The following is a 16955-nucleotide window of genomic DNA, read 5'->3' on the forward strand; positions in this document are numbered from 1 at the left end:
TCCCATCAGGAGATAAACACTTTCCCCACTGCAGTTCAGCGGGCAGATGAGATCAACGGGGCCTGAGGTGAATAAATTGGTGAAAACTTCTTTTCATCCCAATACTCGTATTTGACAGATGACAACACTGAGGGCCAGAAAGGATAAGTGACTGCCCAGAGTCACACCACAAGTTAAGAGTGATGGAGCCAGGACACCTTCTAAACTCTGCAAGCTCCCATTCCACCCTCCAGCCAAGTGGCCAGACTGCAGAGTGAACTAACCGATTCAAAACAAAATGTGACCACAGCTTATCCAAGCTCCTCCCTTGTCAGAGAATAAGTCTCTGAGGATCCCACTGAGTCCCCATCACTCCCTTGCCCCGTTCTCCATCCCATCCCCCCACCACACACTCTTTACTCCCCCAGCGCTGAATAACTTGCATTTTCTGGAGCATACCTTCCTGTTTAAAGTTTCTGTGCCTTGCTCATGCTCTCCTCTCTACCTGAAACGCCCTTCCTCCCCTCCAGTGTGAGTTACCATGACCTAGTGAAGGAGGCAGGAACCATGTCATCTGATGGGCTTGGATCCCAGATCCCACTTTCGGTCCTTAATTCTGTGACTTTCTGCAAGTTGTGTAAGGCCCTCAGGGACCTTCACCAAGAAAATGGCAGTGACTGCGGGTCTCCCTGGAGCAACTGACCTAAGTGTGTTTTTGGCAATAGAATCACTCCCGTGATGGTTCACAGCCTAGAAGAGGTGTTTGACTGTGATGATCAGAAGTGCAAGCTGTAGACGCCACACGGCAGTTCTACCAGGGAAGCAAGATGTACCTCCCTGCCATTGAAAGCCATGCTGGTGTTTTCATCTGGAGGAATCAACAGAGGGAGGAATGGAAGACGGAGCAGTACCTGAGAAGCAGGATTGGAAATGCCCAAGATTTTAGAAGGACCACGATCACATCACGATCATCTCCCAGGTGTGAGTGCAGCTCACCTCCCTGCTCTGAAGGTAACACAGATCACTGAGGAGACAACTTGACCGGTGGTGTCCCAACAAGTCCATGGATGCTCAGTTAAAAAAAATTAAAGTCCCTCTAGAAGGATTATGGGAGCCCTGAACAGTCCACAGAGGATGTTCTGTGTTTGCCATTGTGTGTCCATGAGAGGGCACATTTGAAAGGACGCAGAATAAAGCAGGTGAAACCTGGCATCATGGGCTCATCACTGACCTTCCCTTTGTCATAACATCTCCGTATCTAGAAATAATGCTTTTGATCTGAAAGGGTTACTCTTTCTCTCCTTCATTTCTCCCCCACTCTGATGCCATTCATAAAGACAGTTTCTTAAAAGATGCATTTTTTTAATACACCATGGAAAGTCATTTCTCACTCACTGGGTCTGGGCACAGATTCCTAGAGAGGATTTTTCCAGAGAAAAGGGGGCAATTCTGAAGCCACACAGGCAAGTTCCCTGCCATCCTCTCTGTGGCCCAGATTTACAGCTTGTAAGCCTTAATTTTGAACAAAGTCAAGTCTATTCATGAATAATGAACAATGAAACACCATGGTTGCCAAAGCCTGGGTTAGGAAATGGGGCTTCTGCACTGGAACAAAGCAGACATGCCTGTGCTTCCCAAAAGGAGAAAGATCTCCCACGTGGGGCCTCCTGACTGCAGGAAGGACCCTGAATGGGTGGGGGCCCCTACTGCCTTTCCTAATCCACAGGACTGGAAGCTCAGTTCCTCAAGTAATATTCTGACTCTTCCAGTCTTCACACTCCCCTACGCCCTGATTTCTCTCAGTCCCACTCAAACGAAGTCCAGACTTCTTATCTTGACATCCAAAGTGCTCCATGCTCTCATCCAAGCTGCCCTCAAGCCAGGCTGTCCTCTGGTCGCAGGGGGCCAGATAGCCTGAGTTTCCACTAGCACCCATTTCCCCCCTCTCCATAGTAACAGAACCCTGGCCCCCCAGATAAAAGGTGACCTCTGAGCTGGTTCTGGCTCCCTTTCCTCCTATCCCCTCCCGCCACTCCACAGTCAGAAGGCCATCACCTTCTGTGACGACAGGCACTCCCTGGTCCTGCTTCCCTGAAGACAGTCTGTGTTTAGTTCAAGAGAAACTTCTTGAGCATCTGCCAGACACTCTCCTGGACACTGGAGATGTGGTAGTGAATGACTGAGCCCCTGCCCCCAAGGAGCTCAAAGTCCAGCATTTCCTGCAGTGACGGGAACACTCTCTACTTGTGCTGTCCAGAACAGTAGTCACTATGTGTGCCTGCTGAGCATTGCACATGTGGCAAGTGGGACTGAGAAACTGAATTTTCTTTTTCTTTCATTTTAATTCATTCAAGTGTAGATAGCAGCACGGGTGCACCCCGTGAGCTACATGAAACCAGCGCCTGTTACACTGTAGAGAGAAGGATAAGAAAACACATGCAGGGGCACTGGGGAGAGGGGAAATCGGGATGTTAGAGAGGTACTGACTGAGCTGCATCTTGGGGGGTGGGCAGGACTTCCCTGGGGGTCGATGTTATGAGTCCACCCTGTTGGGGAAATTCAAGCGTGGCTGCAGGCAGGAAAGGGGTCCCCGTGGGCAGGAGAGGCAGCTGGAGTGGGGGCCCAGGTTGTGAAGGGCTCTGCTGTCCTCCTAAGGAATTTGGGCTTGCACTGATGCTGGTGAGAAGTTCCACTAGGCTTTTAAGGAGCTGTGTTTTGGCAGAATCACCATGCTGCAGTATGGATGGTAGACTGAAAAAAGTGGATTCAGTAACAGGCATTTTTAAATATAGATTTTAGGTGAAGGAGCACTTTGAATTATATTGAAGTTGCAGTTAGCTTAACTCAATGGGATAAGAAGGAAAGAGATTCCATTAGCTTTGTAATAGTTAATTCATTTCCACAGCGACCTCTTCCCAGCAAACCCCTCCTTCAAAACTAGTGCCAATGGTGAGGATGTTTAAAATATTTTTGAGATCTTCTAAAGCACTTTAGAAATATTAACATTTCTAATATCAAATCACAAAATATTCATGTCTATTAATTAAAGAAGGACCCTCCTAAAACCAGTCTAGACCGGGCTGCTGCTCTGTGTCCTTTCAAACCTTCAGGACCTATAATTCAGATCTTTCATTAATTTAGACTAACCTGTCCCGTAAATCAACTGCAAAAGACCAGCAGTCCATGTTTGCACTAATTGGATCTTTCCAATATATTTGTTTTAGAAAATTAAAAGCGCATGGTGCATGACCAATTTTTTCCACTCTCAGTGACCAAATATTGGACAGACCCAAGTTCAAATAGATCCACAGGCAGCCACCAAAGTGTAATGAATGACAGCTTGTCGATTTTCTGTCATTCAGGAGCAGCGTGAAAAGCTGAACAGGGTCACATGTAGAACATTCTGCCTTTCAGGCAAGATTGTTTGACTTTTTTATTTTTTGGAGGGGAGGATGGGAACCAGCATTTACTGAGCACCGGCAGATTCCCAGTAGTTTAAAAATACAAGCCTTACAACAACCCGTAGTGTAGGTATTATTATTATTACAAACTTGTTTTTTAAATAAGGAAACTGAGGCTTGGAAAAATCCAGGAAATTACTGAGGTCATGCAGCTCATCAGTGTTAGAGGTGAGATCTGGTACCCAGGTCATTCTGTTTCTTGCCACTTGTGTGTAATTAACTCTTCCTGGCCAAGTTGGAAAAAATTTCATGGAGGAAGTGACCTTGGAAAGAAGGCACAGGGAGTATGTCTAAAGGCACAGAATTATGACAAGGCTGTTTAAAGAGCAGCGAGGAGCTCACTTTGTCTAGACAGGTAGGAAATAAGAATGGGAAGGGAGATTGGGGCAAGTTCATGTGCCTTGCTGAGGAGTTCGGATGAGTCAACACAAACCAGCACCACATCACAGAAAACAAACCAAAATGCAAACCCCGCTGATCGTGGGTTGATGATATCACCTTTATGTAGCGAACGAAGGTAGCATCCTGCTTGCCTCTTGGGTTAGTCACAAAATGTGCCCTGGAAAATATAATTCAGAAATTAGTTGGAAAAACACTTATTGGGAAAAAAAAAAAACTGCCTTCAGAAAAGGTTTTTTTTTATTTTTAAAGAAAATATTTTTTTAACATTTAAGAGTTTTTTTTGAATGTATAGTTCTTTTTTAAAGGATGTTTCATATTTTTGTTGATGTATTTATTTTGGACCTCAGTGCAGAGGATAGAGTAAACATATTTTTTATATTTTTCCACTCTTGCTTCTTTATGTATTTATTTATTCTCTTTTATTCACATATCCATCTCCCCACCTCTGTCCTGCTGTCAGTCATTCTAATGGTTCAATGTGTTTCTGCAAATGATATTGTTTGTAAGCGTGCATTTGATTGAGGTGTAATTGACATATACCATTTTATTAGTTTAAGGTGTACAACACAATGATGGGGTATTTATATATTATGAAATGATCACCACAGTAATTCCAGTCAACGTCTATCATCATGAATAGATACACACTTTTTTCTTGTGATGAGAACTTTTAAGATCTACTCTCTTAGCAACTTTCAAATATGTAATACAATATTATTAACTGTAATCACCATGCTGTACATTACATCCCCAGGACTCGTTCATCATATAACTGAAAGTTTGTACATTTTGACCCCTTTCACCCATATGTGAACCAGATCTGACCCCCCTTCACCTGTATGTGAACAAAGTCACATACAGAACATGCTGTCTTTTAGGCAAGATTGTTTGACTTTGACTCAAGGAAATTATGAGCCAGAATTTTAAAGGTGCTTGTGAAAAGACTGTTTAAAGGGAAGGGGGGGTTCCAACTTTTGAGTTATCTCACCATCTAGTTATATAGGCACTAAAGTACCCCAAAGTGTCAAAATTCGAAAAGCATTAAAAAGCTTAATTGCTAAGTTTATTTAGCAATAGGATCTCTAAGGCGCTTGGAAGTCAACCAACTTGACCTAGAAGGCCCAGATTCTTTCTCTGCAAACTTGAATTGTTGTTTTCTTACATATACTGCCAAGTGTTTTTTGTTGTTTTTTTTTTTTTTTTTTTTAGTCCTTAAACTAATGAAAACCACGAGATACGTAAAGCTGTGAGAATATAAAAGAATTATGCAAACTTCCCAATGTCTACTTTAAAAACCCGGACCAGAAGGCACTGATGGCTGAGGTCTCTGCTTCCATTGGTGTTTACCCCAAACCCCACCACCAAGTGGAGGGGCTGCCCAGATGGCCTTCTACAGGCTTTGGGATTCCACTAACCTGGTCACATCCTCCCAACCAGCTCATCTTCCTGTTTCCTTTGTCTGGCGCAGAGTAGGTGCACCGCAAATATTTGTTAACATTCTTGATGCACCAGATGCAGAGAACAAGTACTTTGAATTACATGAACCAGAGAAGGTCTGGTCCTGCCTGGACCTCCCTGTGGCCATAGTTACTAGACCAGGTGTCTCAAGCCTGAGCGTGCACCTGGAGGGCTGGCAACAGCTCAGATGCTGAGCTCCACCCCCTAAGTCTGATTGGACAGGTCTGGGGTAGCCCCGAGAATTCGCATTTCTAGCAAGTTTCAGTGGTGTCTGGAGACACCACTTTGGATAACAAGGCACTAGTCGATTCATCTGTGTCCCCTCTCCATCCTTCTCTGGTTGCAAACCTGTCTCCATATACACCCTCCGGGTGGTATTACGGGGCAGAAGCAAGGCTTCCATGGGGGAGCAAATAACCGGTCTCAGAGTGGCTTCCTCGGAGTAAGTCTTACGAAGTGAGTGGGAATTAGGGGCCAGTGGGTAGGGAAGAACAGAGCACAGACAGCCACTGCTCTGCTTTATTGAATATGAAGGAACCCGGGCTTCATCTAGATACAGGGTTTTAATCAGGAGCAGGATATGCTCCGATTTGTGTGTTGGAAAGACCACCAGGACCAGGGCAGAAGCTGGTCTGAGGGATGGGGGAGTCGACGAAGAGGGGTGGTCTCTGGAAGCAGGTTCTGAAAGGAGAGAGAAGACACAGTATCGACAAGGATTTTAGCAGCTGGGATCCTGTTGTGCAACATGGAAAGAGTTTGCCCCTCTGCTTGTAACCAGCTCCCCCCACCCTCGCCCTCAGATGTCAAGCACAGACTCTCCAAGGGCGGAAATGAAGGGCGGACATCCAACTAAGCAGAACGGACTCACTGTCCCGTGCCCTCAGGAGCCCCGGCTCTCCCGTCCTCCTTCTCCTCCCCAGCTACAGCCAGTCCTGGATGGAGAATGTGCCCTGTGCCAGGTGCAGGGGGCATGACACAGTGACCAGGGTGCTGTCCCCGTGCAGGCCGGCTGCACATCTGGTTCAGCTCCGGGAGAGGCATCTTTTCCCAAGTCACACAAAGTTGCCCCAGGGGTTGAGGCATCCTGAAAACTGCCCCAAATTGCTGGTGACCTCGGGGCAGGCGTTCTTTCTAGCTTTCATTGTCTTCTTCAGCGAGAGGGGGTGACAGAGATCCCTGGAATCTATTAGAATCATCTTTTAAAAAAGCTTTTTAAAAAATGACAGTACCAGGAATTTGGCAAAATTGAATAAATTCAGTGAACAATAGTATTGAGTCAGTGTTGATTTTCTGATTTTGATCATTTTACTGTGGTTGCATAAGAGAAAGTTAGTGTTTTGTTTTGTTTTGTTTGTTTTGCTTTGTTTTGTTTTAAGGAAAGACACACTGAAGTATTTAGCGGTCACGGGCCTTCTGTAACTTACTCAAACGTTTCAGAGATGGAGAATGATGTATCCGGGCCTAGGGTACATGAGAGTTTTGTACAAATTTTGCATCTTTTCTCTAACCCTAAAATTATTTCAAAATAAAAAAACTTTTTTAAAAGGGAAAAAAAAGGCACCAAGGAGCACGTGAAAAGATTCTTAACATTGTTAACCATCAACAAATCAGCAAATCAACGCCACAGTGAGATCCCATTTCACACCCACTAGGGTGACTAGAATCAAAAAGCTGGGCGGTAGCAAGAAATGGAGAGGATGTGGAGAAATGGGAACCCTCATTCACTGCTGTTGGGAATGGAAAATGGTACAGCCACTTTGAAAAACAGCCTGGCTGCTCCTTAAATAATTGAACACAAGATTTAGCAGCAACTCCATGTCTAGGTGTATACCCAAGAGACACAAACGAATATATCCAGAAACTGGTGCATTAGTGCTCATAGCAACATTATTCACAATAGCCAAAATGTGGGAACAACCCAGGTGTCCCACTGATGTGGTAGAGCTATATGATGGAATGTTACGCAGCCGTAGAAAAGAACGAAGGACTGATACATGCTATTCATGCCATGACAGGGGTGATCCTCGTGAGAGATTCACCAGCTCTTCCTTGGGATTACCTCGTGATGGACTACCCAAGTGGAGGAAGCCAGTCACAAAAGACTCCATACTCTACGAGTTCATTCACATTCAAGGTCTAGAACGGGAAAGTCCGCAGAGATCGAAAGTTGATTAGTGGTTGCTTAGGGCTGTGGAGGGGCTGTGGGGAGGATGAGGGGATGGAGAGAATATAGCTAAGGCACACAGGGTTTCTTTTTGGAAATATTTCAAAACTGACTGTGGTGACGGTTGCACATATCTGTGAACATACTAAAAACCATTGAATTGTACACTTTTATATGGTGAATTGTATGCTATTTGAATTCTATCTTAATAAAACTGTTTAAAAAGACCCTGAGGGGGGCAGGTGTATATAGCTCAGTGGTAGAGAGCATGCCTAGCATGCATGAGGTCCTGGGTTCAATCCCCAGTGCCTCCATTAAAAAGTAATAATAAACAAATAGCTAAATAAATTTAATTCACCCCCCCAAAAAAAAACACAAAAAAATTAAAAAATAAAAATATTTTTTAAAAGACCCTCTAGGAGTTGTGATTGAGCATCTCTGCTATCCAGTTTTCAGGGCCCCCCAGAGACTCCAGTGAGCAGCCTGGCTGAGAATCACGAACAGGCTATTTCTATGTATTGATGCTACATGAATTGCACCCTTCGATAGCTCAGCTGGTAGCATGGGGAACTGCAGAGGTAATTGATGCTACAGGAACACCTGTTTAAACCATCCAGTTTTTCTAAAGCCAGCATAATGTCCTGAGAGATCCAAAATTCGGTGGCACTGGGAATTCCATTTGTCTAATCTTCAGCCCTTATTTAATCAGCCCAAACTGTGTTCAGATGAGCCACCACTTGCCCCCCAACAATCCCCTGCCCACCCCCTGGCAGGAACAGGACACTGCCTGCCCACTGAGCCAGACAGCACCAGCCACACAGCAGACCCTGGTCTCATCTTGGCTGAGTCAGATGTTTGCTCGCAGCGGAAGCCGGGTATTGCCTTGAAGTAATACATTTTCAGCTTGAATTTTCATTTACTTTGTTCCCTTAAACTTGGTTCCATTTGTGACATGACTTCCAGCTGTCACCGTCAGCACTCCTGGATGGCGATGGCATGGCACCGGCAGCGCATTATCCATGATGATTCATGCCGGGGTACTTTTCCACTGGGCCCGCAGCCACAGCCCTTTCTCCATCCTTCCTTAGCGTCACCTCACACCATAGAGTCTGGCATCGCCTTCTCTCCCACTGGACTCCACTTCTTGGGAACAATTTCTGGGTAGCCAAGCCTAACCTAGCACCTGGCACTCAGTTATTAAATTGACTATCAATTCCTTTAAAAAAAAAATTAACTACCCCATTTTAGAACTCAGACCTGAAAGCTGAGTCTCTTGCATTTACACCTGCCTTTCTGCCCCGAAGACCTGCAGCTGGATAGGAGGGAGGGAGAAAAAGCCAGAACCCTCAGCTTCAGGAAGAACAAGCCCAACCACTGTGATCATTCAACGAGATTTCAGGAAATCCTTGAGAAGGGCCCAGTTTCCCTGGTTTGAGATTTCAGAGGAAACAGAGTAACGACCCAGGGGGTTACTTCTGCACTGAACAAGAAATGCAGGATATAAAACTGTGCATGCTGTTTGCTCCTGATTGTTTAAGAAAATGATCATCAGACTCAAACCTAGATGGAACAAAGTCTGAGTGTTAACAGTGGTTCTTTCTGGGTGGAGGGGTGATGGGTGATGGTTGATAGTTTCTGCTTCTTTTTATTTTCTGTACTGACTATTAATACTGGGGGAAATGGGCAATTTAAAATGGAGGAAAGAAGGGGGAGGGTATAGCTCAAGTGGTAGAGTGCACGCTTAGCAGGCACAAGGTCCTCGGTTCAATCCCAGTAACCCCGCTAAAAATAAATAAATAAATAAGTAAATAAACCTAATTATCTCTCCCTACCAAGGGGGAAAAAAAACTAAAATGAAGGAAGGGAAGGTCAAGAAAGCCTCTGGGGGTCTGGGCTCCCTGGGTATGCTCTCCTTGAAGCAGGGGGCCCTCTCTCCTAGGACTCCCCAACATTGGGCAGTGGTCCTACGTTGGTCACTCCTAGTCCCTTAGGCACTTCAAACCCACCCTGTCCCACCTCTGAGCTCAGCTTCTGCCCCGACTGCTTTATAAACTCTATCCATGACTGCCGTCTATGTACTGGGCACACAGTAGACTATGCACCAGGTGCTAAGCATGGAACGAATACAAAAGATTACAGATTGTTCCAAATCTGTATTTTCTGACATTTTAAAATGAGGCTATTTTTCTATGCTTTTTAATCCACCAGGACATCTACATATCTTAAAAAAAGAATTCAACCTTGACATCTTTAGAAAAGCTCTTTTGGTATCTGGACCTGGCTTATCCACTCCCTGTTTTCCCTGTTTTCCTGTCCCCATCCCTAAGGGCCAGTGCTCTGTGTCCTGGAACAAGAAATGGCCTTGCAAATGCTACAGAAGGTGGCATCTCAGGATACCTTCGAAGATGGTGTTTAGATATCACAACATAATTTGACAATAATCAGGACAGCTGGGTATTGGCATATGGATGAAAATACAGTTAAATGGAACAGGAAGGAGCCCAAATCGGACTCATACAAATAGTCACCTGATTTAGCACAGGCACAACTGCAGTTACATAGGGTCATTTCAATAAATGGTGCTGGATCAATTGTCTATTCATATGGGGAAATAAAATTAACCTAGGTCCCATACAGACATCAAACATAATTCATTCAAAGTGGATCACAGACCTAAGTTTGACAAGTAAAAATAAAGAGGCCAGGAGAAGAGAATCCAGAGAGGAAAATATCTTTCTGATCCTGGAGTAGGCAAAGATTTCATAAACAGGACCTGAAATACACCATTAAAATAATTGATAAATACAATTAATTAAAATAAAGAACTTCTGTTCATCAAAAATGTAAAGACAAACCATCAACTGGGAGAAGATATTTACAATACCTGTATTTAACCAAGGGCTTATATTCGGAATATACAACTCAAAAATAAAAAGACAAAGACATTTTTTAAAAATTTGTGTCAAAGATTCATAAAAGACATGCAAATGATGTCAGGAAAATACAGGTTAAAATAACAATGAGACACACCCACAAGAATCGCTAAAATTAAAGACTAACAACCCCAAGGCAGGCAGAATTCTATTTTGACCTCCAAGCTTCCCACCCCCAAGGGTACAAGCTTCATATAATCCCCTCCCTTGATTGTGGACAGGACCCACAGATATGCTGGACATCACTTCTGTGATTAGGTTACGTTACATACCAAAATGGAGGGATTTTACAAATGTAACTAAGGTCTCTAATCAGTTTAACCTTGAGCTAATCAAAAGGAGAGTACCCTGGGTGGGCCTGACCTAATCAGGTGAGCCCTTTAGAAAGGGCATAAGTGCCATGAGCTTAGAGAGGGTCTCCTGCTGGCCTTGAAGAGGCAACCACCATGAATTCTACTGCCGTGTGCAAATGAACTGTCAACAACCATGTGCACCAGAAGAGGACCTCAAGCTCCCATGACCTCCCCACCCCACCCCATCTCCTATCTACAAATCATCTGTGCCTGATGTGGAGCAGAAACTAGAACATCGGCTCCTTGAAGACAGGCAGCTTGTCTGTCCATCTGTCTGTTTCATGGCTGTATCCCAGCACCTCGCACAGAGACTGACACATTGCAAGAACTCAGCACATTTTACATTTAACTGACTGAGAGATGCTCCTCGAAGCTGGAATCCAAATCCAAAGGTTTTGAGACACCCTGTGCCATTCTACACATGGATGGGTTGGTTGTCTGTGTCCATCTCAAGTAAAATGCAGGATTTTTGGATTACAAAGGACTCATCTGAATTTAAAAGAAAATCTTTCATACTGTAGACATTTTGTAATTTTGCTGGTACCTCTATGGGGGCAGATTGTACAGTTCAAACTTTCATTGCCTTCCCTCTGGAAGGATTATGTTAGGTTGGACCACATAAAACTGCTGACAGTTGATCATTTTTGATTAACAAAATGGTAATCACCTATGATTCAACCTCATCCTTCCCTGCCCCTTGGAGGTCAGGCTTGAGCATGTCATTTTCTCTGGCCAATGAAATGTGAGCTTCCATGGCATGTGGCACGTCTGGGCAAAGTTTTAGGAGTGGTTGCTCGATTGGCAAGCATATCTTTTCCCTCTGCCATGATCACCATTTTCCAGGTGGAGGTTACTCAGTTAACCTGGGTTCCAGGGTGAAAACGCAGGTGCAGGGCTATAGCCAATCCATGATGGACAGACGGCCCAACTGATCAATAAACCTCTATGGTGATAAGCCTGCTGGGATCTTCGTCACTGCACTGTGGCCTCACATCTGCTCTCAGATACGTTCTCCTCTGGCCTGCCTTGGAATAGAGGAAACTTCTGTGTGTCTGTCCCCCTTATTTCTTATACCCCAGAGTCCAAGAAAATTTCTTGTTCCTAGGAAGCCCTTGAAAAATATTGATTGAATTTAATTAAGCACAGTATTTCTTCTGCTGGAAATAAAAAACTGGCTGAGCACAACCGAAGACATAGTGTGGGATTTACGAATGCCTGTTCTGCATTTAAGCGTAAGGACAAGAATCCATCACGAGTCAAGCTGTATTATGTCAGCAAAAACCCCAAAATGACGAAGACCCCTTTAAAGATGGAATGGAGTTGTTTGCAGAATCAGAATGAAACCCAGTTTTTAGCATGTGTGCTGGCTTCTCCTCTTGGGCCTTCCTGTTGCTCTAAGCAGGAGGCTGAGGTGCCGCCAGCAGCACTGACACCAAACCCAAGGCAGGAGGGAGCTGGAGGACTCAGGACTAGGTCACGTAGGGCCTTCAGAGACCAAAGGATAAGACCAATGGAAAACTAGCAAAGGTTTTTACTCAGGGGAGTGACAATCTGATATTTTAAATGTTGTGAGAGTGGACTGTAGGGAGACAAGAGTAGAAACAGGGAACTGGGGTGAAATAAAAATGTTCTCAGAAATCATAAATAAACTAGAGTCTATGGAAAAAAGAAACTTTTGTTCAAACAAAAAAATCACCTATGGAAAAATTCTCAAGGCCAAATGGCTTCATGGTTGAATTCTTTGAAACCTTAAATGAACAGATAATTTCATGGTTTTTAACTGATGTAGAATAGAGCACAGGGAAAAATGAAAAACTTTCCAGTTCGTTTTATAAAGCAGACACATGCCAATACTAAAACTTGTGAAAGATAGCCTGCCTTCTTGCCCTGCAAAACAATTTACAAATCAGTATTATTTAGGGGCATTACTAAATATAATGTAAGCAAATCAAGCTGGCATTATATTAAAGATCTCAATAAGAATGAAAGAATAGTATAGTATTAAGAATTTTTTTAATATAATTCACCATATCATCTCAAAAAATTCCCAAATCCCATAAAGAACTTAATACAATTTCATATCCATTTAAGAGAGGAAGTAAAAAGATTTAAAAAACTAAAAATACAAGAAGCCTACCAAAAATATATGATAAAAAATATCTTAACAGCCAGTATCATACATAATAATGAAACCCACAGACATTCCTATTACTATCTGGACTAAAGCACGGATGCCTGGCACTAGACATTCAGGCCAACTCAGTAAGAAACCAAGAACAAAAATCGGGAAGAAGGAGGTAAAAGGATTATTTATGACTGATGATATTACTGTATTACTGAAAACACAAGAGAATCAACCTAAAAAAAATCTTCTAATAATTCAGTATGGTGACTAGCTTAAAAAATTAATTTATACAAACTATTAGCTTTCTTACAGACAACTAATAATAGGAAATAATAGAAAAAAGACACCATCCAATAGAAGTAAAAATAAAATACCTAGGAATTTCCAAAAAACACGTAAGAGCTGTATGACTAAAATTATCAAACGATTTAAATAAAAATTTGACTAAATGGAGAGACAGACTATAATATTACTGGATGGGAAAAATATTACATAACTGGAATTTTCCAATTCCTTCCTCTGTGAATACACAAATTTTTACCAGCTCACGGGCTCCTCCTTTACAAGTACAAAACCTCGATCCCCACCTCAAAGTCTGCAGTATTATTTCTGATAACGCCCAGAGTATTGCACACCACCCCAGAGCAGCAATCGGCTGTTCTTCCTTTGCAAAAATCCAAGACAGTTGTTGGCAGGTCTTCCGAGGGGCAGAGCTCACTGCTGTCCCCAGTGCCAGGGGGTTTTAGTGGGAAGGAACCGCCTCCCTCCCCAGGGTGCTGCCGACCCCCCATCCTGACCCCCGACAATTTGTAAAACCCTCGAAGCAGTATTGTGCTGGTAAGCGCTTAACAACCAGTTCTCTGAGGGGGAAAAATTTTATTGTAAGTTTCCCTGATATGTGGGATAATGTAGCACATGATTTACAAATAATAATAAAATATAACACTCTTGATTGTGAATTCCTGTAGCCAGCTGACTCTCACAGAATGCCTGCTTAGAGAACAGGGGTTAGCAAATGCAATCCATCCCCAGCAAACTGAGAATGCTTTTTACATTTTTGAATGACTGACAAAAACAGTCAAAACAAGAATAGTATTTCATTTCACATGAAAACTATATGCAATTCCAATATCAGCATCCACAGGTAAAGTTATATTGGAACCCAGCCTCGCTCGCTCATTTCTGTCTTGTCTAAGGTTTCTGTTGCTCTGCAGGGGCAGAATGAAGACTTATAACGGGGACCGTGGCCTCCTGCAGAGACTAAAACGTTTGCTATCCAGCCCTGTACAGAAAAAGTTACCAAACCATCATCTAGACAATCAATAAGAGAATAATTCGAGCCCAATTTGTAGCATTTGCCAAATTCCGTGGTATAAATATTCCCACTGTGAGCGCGTCAAGCTACCAGCATGACATCACTGGATGTGGAACTGGGAGGAGAGGCAGAGAGCACAGCGCTACGTGGTCTGCCAACCACACGGCCCCGTGGTGGTAAACAACCCCAAGCGTAGGTAAGAGTAGGTGCAATGAAACAACTCGGAAGTGATGAGTTCTGAGTTCTTTGTTACCTTTGTTCCTGACGTGATTGATTTAATTGTAAGTCTATATAGTCTAACTTTCAAGAATGGCTGTCTTTAACAACCAGCTTACAAAAGTCCCCCCAATTCAACAGTTGACTCTCATGAGCCAGCCCCAGCACCCACTGATTGGAGTGACCAGTGGCCAGGCAGATGTCAGCCCTGTGGCCCGTGTGCACACCGGGTCCCACAGAACTGGAAACACCCTTCTCTGCCACCTGGCCGGGAAGCAGCGGCACCTCTTGTCCCATCTGCAAAGGCAGGTGTGACTCACAGCGTTCTCTGTGTTCAGAGCACCCACCCACCCTTCCTCTGCCTCCAGCACACAGCTTCCAGTCTGCACACCTCCTTCCCCCAAGCGCAGACCAGGAAGATCCCTAGTTAGCTGGGAGACTCACCTGTCCACAGAGTCACCAAACACAGCTAGTGTCTCATTTCACGTGTAATGGGGACGAGCTCCTCGCAACACTATGAACTTGACATAACTTCAAATTTTTAAAAACTAGGATACTTTGGAACTCCAAAATAAAGATTCGGAGGTTCAAAAATTGAATAGAAAAACATTTCTATGAGATTAAAATGTATTATTAACTACAATTACTCATATTGTATGATACTGGCAGAGAACGCTCCTTATTCATGTTACAGAAAGTTCAGAAACGAACTCCAGTCTAAGAGATTATGGCTTGAGTGCCATGACCTGAATGTTTGTGTCCCCCTCAAAATTCACGTCTTGAAACCTAATCCCCAAGGTGATGGTATAAGGAGGAGGGGCCTTTGTGAGGTGAAAAGTTCATGAGGGCTCCACTTTTATCCTTAGGGGAGACCCCAGAGAGCTCCCTCGCCCCCTCCACCATGTCAGGACAGAAGAGACAGCCGTCTATGAACCAGGAGGAGGGTTCCCACCAAACCCCGAAACAGCGTGATCTTGGACTCCCCAGCCTCCAGAAGGGTCCGAAATAAATTTCCATTTTTTGTAAGCCACCCAGTCTCAGGTATTCTGTTGTAGCAGCCCGAACTAAGACACTGATGAAAGTCTTCTTATTCCAAATCAGCGGAAAGAAACAGATTTTTAATACTAACAGCATAGAGAAAACTGGTTGAATTCATGCGCTGGGGTGTTAAGGACATCGTCCCTATGTTACTCAGTGTCCCTTATAACACGTCCATATGACAGAAGCTTCTGAATATTCAATGCCAAGAATGTTCTCTGGCTCAGCCCAGGTGTTATAGCACAATGTCTGCTTCTTCCATTAGCAGGAGGCTCAGAGTCAAATGGTGTAAGCGCCTTTCCTAGCTTCCTGATAAAATTCTATCTCTAAGAAGATATCAAATAAGGAAGACTTTTTATTCCCATCTGAGTGTGATCTGGCAAAGCAGGTGGATACACGCAGCCTTTCCCAGTGGGGTTCCTCAGCTGAGCCCCAGAACACAGATGAGGATGTGGGTGACTATTTCCTCAGCTCCTATTTTCTATTTTCTCCTAAGGAGATGCCTAGGAGAGAATTCATCACACGCAATGGATGCTTTAAGGCAGGGGGTCAAACTAGGATCGCCTGGAGGTGTTCAAATAGATTTGCTGGTCCCTGTCCCCAGAGGCTCTGGTTCGGTAGCACTGGGGAGGAGCCCGATAACTTGCGCATCTCCCAAGTTCTCAGGTGATGTGGATGCTGCTGGTCTCAAGACCAGCCTTTGAGAGCCACTGCTTCCAGGAATTAGAGTTTGCTTTCTCTCACTGCAGGCTCAGAGGAGCCACGGAGTGGTTAAGAGTGCCCTGAAAGTCAATGTAAAATTGAATGTGCTGAGTGTGAAAGGCGCCCTTGACCTCCAACAGCTGTGAGCGTCTGCTGACACCCGCCCACAGCATTCTCGTAGTACTTCTGCAGAGTGGCCATCACTCCCAGGATCTGTTTAAAATTTCTTCCTGCCTTATTTACTCCTCTTTGGGGCCAATCTAATCAACAAACAGCTAGATTTGGGCTGTTTCCATTTTCTAATTTCTTCCAAACTTTGAAGTCATTGGCTTTTTAAAAAGACTGCAGCAGTGAGAGAAAAAGCTATTTAGCCCTGAGTTTAAGAACAAAAGCTTACATTGAATTCCAGTTCCAATTAACTGAATTGAATGTTGGCATGGGAAGGGAGAGGCCATCAGGTATTTTGGGGTCATCATGGCGTGTGTTGTGGGCAAGATGAGAAAGCAAGTCTAACATCTCAAGGAGAAAGGTGCATCTTAGTGAGACTTGAAGGATGAGTGGAATTAAACTGCGCAGATGGTCAGGAACGTGGCGCTCAGGCAGAAGGAACAGCAAGAATAAAGACGGGGAGGTGGGAAAACCAGGAAGCAAAGAATGGTCAGCTGAAGTGGAGTGTAGGAGACACAAGAAGCCCTGTGTGGGAGGTGGAAACAGGGGCCTGAATGCAAGCTAAGAAGTTTGAACCCTTCCCAAAAGGAGAGTGTGTCTCAGATGGGAAACCCAGACTTGTTCTCCGGGCATCAGCGGTT

Source organism: Camelus ferus, chromosome 11 (assembly GCF_009834535.1).
Source record: "Camelus ferus isolate YT-003-E chromosome 11, BCGSAC_Cfer_1.0, whole genome shotgun sequence".
NCBI classification, from domain to species: Eukaryota; Metazoa; Chordata; class Mammalia; order Artiodactyla; family Camelidae; genus Camelus; species Camelus ferus.